Here is an 11821-nt window from a genome sequence, read left to right on the forward strand (position 1 = left end):
GCCAATCAGATCTTTTAACCTTTTCGGCCATTCCCGATCTTGCCAATTTGCTCATGCAAGTTGATAAAGATTGATAAACAAAAGCGAAAAAGTCGGACTTAACAGGTAACAAAGAAGATAAATACACTAGAAAGAGATTAAGCAAAATTTGTCAAAGTAAGCTGCATGCCGGAGCTGTTGCACAGCAGCAGGTGAAACAGCAGACAGCGAGGAAGAGGGGAGGCGTAATTAACGTGGTAAGAAAGTAGCTGGAGGGACCAAATAAGGACGGGAGAGACTCAAGGATTCAAGTACAAGTTTTTTCTACTTTGACCATTTTTTTTCCATTTTCTAATTTTGCTCGTGGTATTTAACTTTAACATTGCTTTGAGGAATTGCACATATATGTGCACAGATTTAACTGGACCGATCATGGTGCCCCCACCTGGACCAATGACTGATTTTATGTCCTAGTCCAGACTTGGTGGTCAAACAAAACTCCGTCACGGATACAAATTTTGGTAATCGTTCAACATGACACATGAAACAAAGAAGAAACGGAGAGCCTTCTTACAACAATCCAAAGATCTGTGATTTTTTTTTAAATTAATCTAATAAAAACATGTATGTGTTAATAATCACTGTATGTGTGCCAATATTCATTCAAAGTTTGAGCGCTCAGCCGTGAGTAGTCGGATTTCAATTCTTCACAGCTGTCTGTAACTAGACCTGAGCGGTAGCCCTAGAGCAGTGGAGCAGTGCACAGCAGCATCAATGCAAGGAGATCCATTGCAATGAAATGATTTTCCAGGCGACTTGTTACTGCAGTCAGTGAAAAACAGACCATAAATAACACAATGCTGTTGTTGGAGTACTGGGGGTGAAACTGGAAGGGCCAGTAACTGATGACTGCATCATGACTTGGCAGTATTCTTTCAGGTTTAGATTTTCAGGACAGATTTGCAATAAAACTCACTCATCAGCAACAATAAGTCTCTTTTCTCTGAAGAATAAAACTGTATATTTCATATTCCTTTTCAACATCATCTTTCAGGGGGGTCCCCTCTGCTGTGAGGTCAACATCTTGGCACCTTGCTTTAGGGCGTTTTTTTTTTTTTTGTTTTTTTTTTTTTTTTGTACTAAACCTTCAACGCTACTTGTGATATTTATGATAATGTAATTTTAAACTGTGGCATGCAGAGTTTTCACACAGGATAGAATCTTTGCTACTTTGAATAGCCAAGCAGGTGAATACTTGAGCTAAATTATTTAAAGCAAGTCACTTTTTATTTCCCTTCATACAGTTTAAAAATAGAGAAAAGTGAACAAGGCAATGAGCAACGGTCTGGCTGCACAACATGGTCAGTACTTAGTAGCACCCCTCTTCCATTTAAAATTTGAAACTGAAACCTTTTGCTGTAAGCGAGAACATAGATTATAAGTGTGCTTATTCCAGCTAAAAGGGTAATCGGGGTAAATACCAAGACACCTATAGGATTTAACCTGAATGATTTCTTCTTTATGGATAAGCACTGGGGCATCAGCTCTCACTGCTTCAGGGTCAAGCAGCATCTCCTTAGTTTGTCTTGTATTGATGACGACCTAGTGATCATCACAACAAAAGACAAAAGTCTTTACCTCAGTGAAGTACAGCGAGGGATCCAATTTCTCATATAGCAGCCCAAGTATTGCAGTTTCATTGGGAAATTTGAAAATTAAATTACTGGGGTTACAGTTTGTACAATCTATTGTATAAGAGAAACAGGTGAGGTAACACAGTCGCTACTGCTGATGGATTTGTTCTGACTCATCTGACTCAGTTTCTGTAAAAACAGATGAGGCTCCAACGTGTTAAAAGCAGAACTAAAATCAATAAACAAAATGTGGGCATAGGCCTTGGGATTTTCCAGGTGCTTAAGAATCAGGTGAGCGATACTGCCGAGCGATTGTGTCATCCAGGCTCCTCCCCTGCCTATCAGGAAACTGCAGTAGATCTAATTTAGAATTTACATCTGATTTCCTTATAGAGACTATATAGTATTCAAAACATTTATTGACAGCAGGAGTAATACAACAGAATAATGCTTTCTGTAGGACATGGTTTCTTTGGAATTTAAATTACGGTGGATTTTTTGAGCTCTACTGTAAACTTCTTTCCAAGAGTAGTTTAGATAGCCTGAAGATATTTTTGCAAATATCACTGATGAGTGGCTGGACTTTAAGAAAATCAACATCAAGGCTTAAACATTGATCAGTGGTTGTAATTGTCTGCAACACCTTATTCCAATCTACAAAAGGGTCCTGTGTATCTAACCTGAGAAAACCAATCATTCAGTTCATTTGTTTTACTCGGTTCATCGTGTGTTACACTGCACTTCATATTAGTCATCATGTTGCTGGTGGCTTTTATGGATTTAGTGCTTTAGAGTCCATTGTGATTAAATTATTTCTATATTTATATGTCATTTATATGTCATTGGCCGTTTTTGTGATTAATGCACTTCTTAATCTCTTCTATAATGTATGGCTCATTGTTAGGATACAGCTTAATGTCCTTTTTCAGCCAAACAGTCACATCAATATAATCTGTGATTGTTTTACTGACCTCATCAACTTTCACACCATGAAAAGACACGGTTGTTTTTGAGTATTACTGGACTATACTGTGACCAGGCAAACTTAGTCTGAGCTTTACTGTTCTTATTACGGTCTGAATTTGACAAAGGGGGCTTTGATTGTGCTTTGTGCTTTTTTACATTTCCATAACATTTGTATAGAATCCTATTATGTTCAGTGCCACACTTTACACAAAAAGATCCTGGGAGGGTTAGTTCAATTTTACAGTGGTTAAAATCTCCCATAATGAAGACAGGAGCTCCAGGTGTACTCTGCAGTTGGGTATGTGAAGAGAACAGATGAAGGTCTTGGAGAAAGACAAAATAAAAAATTCCAAAGAACAGAGATTCTAATAGTCCCAAACTGTAAAGGGAGACTTAAAAGTTTATTTAAATTAAGTTGTACATTCATGAGAGGTTGTTATTTGATTAAGGAAGCCATTTGTTGTGCTTTTATAAAGCTCATCTGCTACGGTATAGTTAAAATAAATAAAGATATCGCCAAATATCACCCACATGCCTTGTTTTTTTCAAGTAACAACAAACTAGAGAAAGGGTTCAAATCTTTCTCTGGGAAACAACCTGAGTGATTGAGACAAGCTTTCCTGTGTTTGTGATGTTTGAAGAGTTCTTTGAATGTTTATGTGTAAAAATGCTCAGAAGAGTTACCGACAGCGACCGTAACTACCAACATGGTGAACCTTTCAAGCCACACCAGTGTGCTTTTTTTAAACAGGTGTCATCTGTGCTCCATCATTGGTCCCATGTGAGCCACAGAGTCTCACTCTGTATGTCACTCAGTTGAAGCTTGGCATGCTCTTGTTGACTTCTCACAATAAGGCTTTGGGCACTGCACCTGCCTCCTGTTTGCTAGGAGAGAAAAGGTCCACCCATTTTGAGTAAATATCAACAGACACTAATTGATAGTTTTTTCTTTGTATGGTTTGAGTTCAGTGACTTCTATTTGTAGGCGATGTGTTGGATTGTTAGTTACACAAACCATTGAAGAACTGAAAATGAGGATACATTTGGAATTGCTTTGTAAACCACTGTTGCTGTATTTGTTGTACCCTCCCTTGTTTTTCACACATGGTCCTTCCATGTGTCAACTTAGCATAATCAGAAAAAAAGAAAAGTTTGGTTAGAAATGATTTGTCAATATAATATATTTAATATAGGTACACTCCCACAAATCCCCTATCCTAATGAGGACAGTTCCCCTTTAATCAGTAAAAAACGGTTGATTCTATAATGTGCCAAAATCATATACCATTCAATTTGCATATCTAGAATTAGTGTAAATAAGACTGCCTGATAGGTGATTTTCACACGCTTGTTTTAAAGTTGTGTTAAATTCTCCAACTTGAGCTGAATCCTGAGATGGTAATGAGCCTAATGGTAAGATGTTTATGTGATCACTGCAGTTTCTTGCTGATTTTTACAAGTGCCTGGGCTGCATGATGCTGAATCATCCATGAAGACCACTGGATCAGATTTAGCCAATGGTGTGTCCTGTAGGTCCGGCCTCAGTAAACAGATTTCAGAAACATCTGTGGGAAGAAGTGAAAAACCGTACATCTTTTAACTATGGTAGTGATACCATAACCAATAAGTAGCTAATAGTGTTTTTGCTCTAGAAGGAAGAGTGACACACAATTTGGCAGCAAAAGGGTTACGTCTGTGAGAAATGTTCCACTAGTTTTTCGTCATCCCCCATGTCCCTGCAACATAGCAGAGATCATATATCCACTCTTTTTGTCTTCTGAGTGAATGCTTAGTCAGGATTTGGTAATTCTAAACTGGGTACATTCTGTGTTGTCAGTTTTAAGTCAGTGAAAACTTTGTCTGTGTCATTAGCCCATTGTTATATGCAGTCTTTCCCCTCCAATGTATTCCTGCTGACAGTTTAGCCTCTTGTAAAATCTGATCTATTGGTAGCAATTTGACCATTTCTTTGTGATTTTAGAGTGGATTAACTCACTGCAATCCTTTCATGAGAGATGGCTTTACCATATGACATGATCATGTGTCCCACATAGGTGACTAATTTGGAGAGGCTTATCTTGAGGATTTTCTCAGAAAGACATTTCAGCAGCACTTTTGTGTTGGTCTCAGAGTCCTGCTTAGAGGGAGAGCAGATCATTAAAGCATCAGTGTATTGCAACCAAGTTGACCCCACAGGAGGAATAAAAACTGACAAGTTCATCAGCTCCCTTAAACACTCAAATGTTCTTTTTGAGTTTTTTTTTTTTTTTTTTTGCTTTTTTCTTAACATAGTTTACTGCCTTTCTTTCTTTCTATTATGAGTTTGAGTAAGTGAATCGCTGCATTTGGGCGCACTCTGAGGAGGCTGGGAGAGGGTGTGGTTAAAACAGTGCTATTATTTTTTCCCATTGAGTACTTCTCTTAGCTTCAACCAACAATATTAGCAAAAAAAATAATAATAATAATAAATTAATCGCGCTTGCAAAAATGATCGACGAAATGCTCAGCCTATCATCAGTGGTCGATAAATTGGTCCAGTTGCCCAACTCCTTTAGTCTTCGTTCATGGAATTAGATGTGCTTGTGTGCTTCAACAGTTCATCAAAAACTGGAAATACATTTGTCTGTTGGAATCTCCACTCACATGCATACATATGCAGATCTGGCTCATATTTATCCATCTGAAATATTCTGTTCATTCACATTCTAATCAATATTCTGCAATTAACATTCTGCTATTTCTGGTTACAATACCTGTAAACAGAAGGTTTGCCAGCAAACTTTGAAAAAGAGGACTTTCTTCAATATGTTAACTCAGTAGAAAGCCTCCTGCTCCTACAGATTTTGTGTATCTGCCAATAATTTTGGTCATGGAGTCAAACCACTGAGCTGGTTAGCTCCAGTATCTACTTTAAAGTTGACCTGTTGTCCCTGCAACCTTGAGAGGTAGTTGTGGAAAATCTGCGAACATTTGATGAACTCAACATTTACTAATGTGCTGAGAAAAAATCTGCCTCTGTTAGCTTTTGTAGTTTCACAGTAATATGTGAAAAGGGCATGTTCATGAGTGTAAGCTGATTCTCATTGCATGTGTGTTCATGTTTTATCAAACTGGCTATCTGTGTTATTCTATTCTTTTACCTTTTGTTGCGATGTTTCATAGCCCTTTCCTTTTTCAACCTCCTCTAATGACTCTCTCAGGTTTCTTTCCAAACAAGTGTTGTTTTTTTTGGTCTTTTTTTCTATAAAGGTTTTATCTCCATAGCAATTCAGTGATCAAATTGTTATGTAGGGGGTGGCTGTAGATCAGAAGGCAGGGCAGGTTGTCTGCTAATGAGAAATTCAAATTCAAATTTTATTTGTCACACACACACAACCATACACAGTATGACATAGGGGTGAAATGCTTGTAGCTGTACAATGCCCGACCATTAAATGACAGAAAAAAAGTTTTACAGTATTTACAATTTACAGGTGTTACGGGTTCGAAATTGAGGACGAGAGTAAAACAATGATGGTCCAGAAGAGGTCGGTCAAACAATTGATTTTAATGAATACACGCAGCGTGGGGAGATGTAAACTGCAAAACATCAGTTGTAAATCCCCGTCCTAAAATACACTTCAGATTGCTTTTATAACATCAGGGTATTATAACGCCCCCTCTTGCGTTTACAAGCACATAATTTGCATCTTAAGAACATTATTTGCCTCTTCTACAGATAATGATCAATTTTAAGAGATAAATGCAGACACAGAAGTTCCCCTTTCTGGCATCCTCTTCCAAATATGGTGATGAGGTCAGGCCTTTGAGGTCCCCATGGACTTGTCCTCCTTCTGTCACCTGTTGCTAGGCAAACTCAAATGCAACAAGAAGCTGAATACATTCAGGCCTTTGCTCAGCTACTATTTTACTGTAACAATACACTCAGCATATAAGCTTTTAAGATTATAGATTTAACTCAACGATTTAAGTGGTTGTAACTGCACCTGTAATAAACATGTTAATATTTGATTATGATAACCCCTGTAATACAAATTATAACATAATGCCAGCAACTTCAATAAATGCTTGGATGAAATGATAATTAATGCAATGATAAAGATGATGGTTATGTAAAATAATCCCTGTAATTCCACACAGGTTACTACAAATTTACAAATTAACATAGAAATTTACAGTAAAAATGTGCAAATAGCAGAAAGAGATTATAAAGATTATAAATTATAGGAAATGTGTGGTGGTGCGTGTGTTAATGTGATGTGTGTGAGAGTCCAGTCTTATAGTGATGTGATGTGTGTGGGAGAGTCCAGTCCTACACCTGGTTCAGGGCCCGAATAGCCTGGGGGAAGAAGCTCCTCCTCATTCTCTCTGTTTTGGCCTTAAGGGAGCGGAAGCGCTTCCCAGACCTCAACAATGAGAAAAGTCCATTGTTGGGATGGGAGAGGTCCATCATAATCTTCCTAGCTTTGGACTTGCACTGCTTGGTGTAGATGGACAGCAGGTCAGGGAGCTCTGATTGAATGATGCATTCGGCCGAGCGCACCACTCTTTGCAGATCTCGTCTGTCCTGCTTGGTGCTGTTCCCAAACCAGGTGCAGATGTTTCCCTTCAGGATGCTCTCGATGGTGCAGGAGTAAAAGTTCTTGAGCACCTTCAGTGGCAGATGGAAGTCTCTAAGTCTTCTGAGGAAGAAGAGACGCTGACGGGCTTTCTTAACCAGGGTGTTGATGTGACAGGACCATGACAGGTCCTGAGTGATGTGGACACCCAGGTATCGGAAACTGTCCACTCTCTCCACTGGCGTGCCACTGATGATGAGGGGTTTGTAATTCCTCGCCTGCTTTGTAGTGAAGTCCACGATCAGCTCCTTAGTCTTGCTGATGTTTAGGAGGAGGTTATTCTCCTGCCACCAGGTCTCCAGGTTCCTAATCTCCTCCAGGTAGGCCGTCTCGATGTTGTCGGAGATCAGGCCTACAACAACAGTGTCGTCAGCAAACTTGACAATGGAGGTGGTGTCTGATGTGGCTACACAGTCATAAGTGTACAGTGAGTACAGCAGGGGGCTTAAAACACAGCCCTGAGGCACTCCAGTGCTGAGTGAGATGGAGGGGGAGACTTGTTTTCCCACCCTCACTGATTGGGGTCTGTCTGTGAGGAAGTTGAGGATCCACTGACACAGTGATGAGCTGAGTCCTAGATCCGTCAACTTGGTGAAAAGCTTAGAGGGAATTATTGTGTTGAGTGCTGAACTGTAGGAGGTTGGTTGTTTGATCCCTGGCTACTAGATACCAAGTTCCCATTGTGTGTCAATGTTAGATTGAAATCACTTAATTCAGTTCCATTCAACTTGATATATATACAGTAAGAACCAGTCTATTTGCCATTTACAGTGCAGTTATGAGCATTTGGTTATCTGCTCCTGGGCCCCCTGTAGGGTTGGAATCGCTGCCATTATCTGGTCACCTATTGCTGGCTATTGATTTAAAATAATCATTCTTTTTATTTCAGCTGTTGTTGTTTTGAATTTCACTACAAAACAGTAGAGTTGGGCCCCAAAGTCTTCACTCTCCTCTTTGGGGTCTGACATAAGTTGTGCGGCTTCTTTTCATTTTCAGACTATGGTTGTCATGAGTTTGTATGAGTTTGTGATTTCGTTGGGGTTTGTCAATTAAATTTTAGTTCATCATGTTACTCTGGTGCTTTTGAGTATTTGTTATTTCTTATTATATTATTAAAGTGTTATATTATGTGGGATTGTTATCGGATTATTAGTTCCCCTTCCTTTAAAAAAACCTAACAGTCCTCTATGACAGCGGTCCCCAACCTTTTTTGGTTTGAGGAGAGGGAGATGAGACAAAAGACATAGTGTTTTCTAATAATATTGCCTAAGGGAAACTGTATATTGTGATAAGTAGTGGTCCCAAATAAATAAGGCTAAAGAGGCACTGCAGGACTACTTTGAGTCTTTCCTTCATGAAGCACATGGAGAGGTCATTAACATTTTGATTAGCTGCATGGCAGAATACATCACATTCTATGAATCGCTAGGAAAAAAAGCCTTCAGATCTTGTGAAGAACTAATGCGAGTACTTTATGACCTAACTGTGAACCTGTGGAAATGTGGGCAGTGTGGAAAGGGTAAATAATCTGAACAGTTCATTCAACAGGTTTAGTTCACATCCCTCTGTTGGCTCCTCCACCACCCTGGTCTTCACATACTCCAACTACCTTTAGTTATTTTGCCCTTCTCCTTCTATTACCTAAAGTAAATTCTGTGGATTGGACCCACCCACCACTAACATATATTCTCTGTTGGACTCTTAGTCAGCTGGACCTCCCGACCCATTTATAGTTCAGCCAAACTTTAGCTGCCCATTGTTCTCGCCCTTTTCCCAAAGTTACCTTGTACATTAAGTTCACTGTTAAACTCTCAGAGGTGAGGCCTGCTGACTTTGACGTCTTGCCATTCAGCAGTGTTCTAATTCCTGTAGCTGGATCTCCAACAAGTTCAAAGGTTCAAATTAGCAACAGCTGCTAACTTCACCACGAACAACAGCTAAGCAAGTCAGCACAGAGTGCCAGCTCTGCTAACAAACGGAACAAAAGCTGATTGAGACTCCACACCCTATCATCAAGGCTGAGCCCAGACATCCTTTGGCAAAAGCTAATTTCTGCTGCTTGCATCAATGATTTAATTCTTTCAATCACTACCCACACCTAGTATCCACAAAAATGGGTAGGAACATAGGTCGGCTGGTAAACCGACAGCTTTACTGTCACACTCAGCTCTCCTTTCACTACAGCAGACAGATACAGTGTCTATATCACTGCAGATGGCAAACCAGTCTGTCCATTAATCTCTCACTCCAGTCCATACAGCTCCAGCACAAGAGCCTGAGGTACTGTGATTCTTTTGTCAGTTGGCTATAGTGTTGAAAAGTGTAGGAACCACTAGGAAGGCCGCACGATCACAATGACTTCATTCATGTGTCTACTGTAAACTGAACCTTTACTCTCAAGTAACATTCACACCCTGCATGTGTAAACTGACACTAGTTTCACCAACTCCCACTCCACCTCAGGTTTAGCAGAACCTCACCTGCACATCTCATTGTTCTTCCTCTGTTCCTAAAGTCACCTTGGGAGGGATGATAACTACACTGTTATACTCTGAGGTGAACCCTGCTCTGGCTTCTTCTCTTCAAGCTCACATCATGTGCTCTGTAAGCAAACACACTTAACAGCCCTAAACCTGCAGCATAACAACTGGATACACACCAATTCAATTCAGTTTTATTTATATAGCATCAAATAAAGTCAACTAAAGGAAATCCCAACAATCATGCAACCCCTGACAAGCAAGAACTTGGTGACAGTGGGAAGGAAAAACTCAGTTTTAAGCGGAAGAAACTTCTATAGATGAGAACCAGTAACTAATGATTAAACGCAGAGTGTTGTATAAACACAGAGTGAGAAGAGGTGAGCAATGAATAAACATTCAATGCATCATGGGAAAACCCCAGCAGACAGGCGTAACGTACGGTGTGTTCAGGGTCGCCTGATCTAGCCCAAACTATATGATTTATCAAAAAGAAAAGTTTAAGCCTAATCTTAAAAGTAGAGAGGGTCTACAGAGCAGCACAATTCAAGTATGTTTAGAAAAGCTGAAAAGGTTAGGTTTGTAACAGCAGGAACTTCAGCAACGTGTGGGACTAATAAAGGTTATCTTATCTTAACAACAGTTCAGGGCATGTCAGCACGGTGCAAACAGTGCTAACAGAGAAGAAAGGGATCCATGCTGTTGTCTGGGCCGGGCTTTCAAAGAGAATAGTTAAACTGGACATAAAACTTCTTATTTTAGATTCCGCATCAGTAAAATTTTCCTCCAATCAATGAACAAACAGACTGGTAACAAACCACAGAACACCTTGTCATTTATATTGTAAGGCAAAGATCCAAAGTGCACCTTCCACCTCATTACACCCTTTATTGGCTTAAACATCATTGTCACTCATTTACAGTTTGAGAGAAACCAAATGAGTCTACTAATAAATTAAGTGCTGCACTGACTTTGCTCTTTTAAACATGTACATTAAAGTTAAAAACACCACTTAAATTATTTTATCTGACCTGGGCACTAAATCATATGAAAAGTCTGAGAAATGAAATAAGAACTCAAAGAAAAAAATGTTCCCCCAGCTTGAGTGTGAAAGGCTCCAACTACGGCTTTTAAATAAATTATAAATCAACTATGTCTTTGGTTGATTATTAAGCTTCAGGGAAAGATTATTACTGCCAGTCCTCCTCTGCCTGTGCTTTAACCATTCTCACAGTTAAGATAAGTAGGTGGGGATAACTTACAGTGAGATTAGTTATATGTAAATATATCTATTTAATCTCATGTATCACATGTATCATATGTATCTTCTGGCTGTAAAGGTGACCCAGCGTAACTCCTGCGTTTCTTAAAGCCTTCTGTGAATGAAGCCAAATCAAACAGTCATAGTTCATAGCAGTAACTCATGATTCAGCTGTGGGTTGTTTATAAATGTTCCAACTATATCAGCAGGTTATGGCTTGGAATGGAAAAGGCACGGCTATACAGATACTTCAAGGTCACGTTAGTCAGTTTTTCCACAGCCTGTGTAGATTGCTACATTTGTTTGGTTTTAAACAGCTGCACTCAGATCATCTGTTAATCTCCATGTGATTAAACAAAACAAGTTTAAGAGTGTTGGTGCTGCCTTTAGGATTCATAGCAGAGAACAATTCTTCTTTTTTTTCATTTCATTTTAGTCACAGTTTGATTGTGTATTAGTACCACAAATCATTATGGCTGCCAGGAGGTGTTCTAAAACAATGCCACGTGGTGGGTGTCATCACAGCATACATACACCATTTATTTCTAAAACTTCAAAGTTAAATAAATAAATAAATCTAGAAAAAAATGCATATTCTGATTATTAGAATGGGGTTTCAGTAACTCTGCGACACAGTGGTGACCTGTCCAGGGTGTGTACCCTGCCTCTCGCCTCCAGACAGCTGGGATAGCCTCCAACCCCCCGCGACCCTGAAAAGGATAAGCAGCAGAGAATGAATGCATGGATGGTTTCAGTAACCCTCTACTGATGGTAAGTGACAGGAGGAGACATGGGTCTACCCTCCTTCTAGGCAGAGCCAAGTGGCAGAAGGCTTTTACTTTGGTAGCCTCAGAATCTCATCTCTGCTTTTTTGTGGATGAT

Source organism: Oreochromis niloticus, linkage group LG11 (genome assembly GCF_001858045.2).
Source record: "Oreochromis niloticus isolate F11D_XX linkage group LG11, O_niloticus_UMD_NMBU, whole genome shotgun sequence".
NCBI lineage: Eukaryota > Metazoa > Chordata > Actinopteri > Cichliformes > Cichlidae > Oreochromis > Oreochromis niloticus.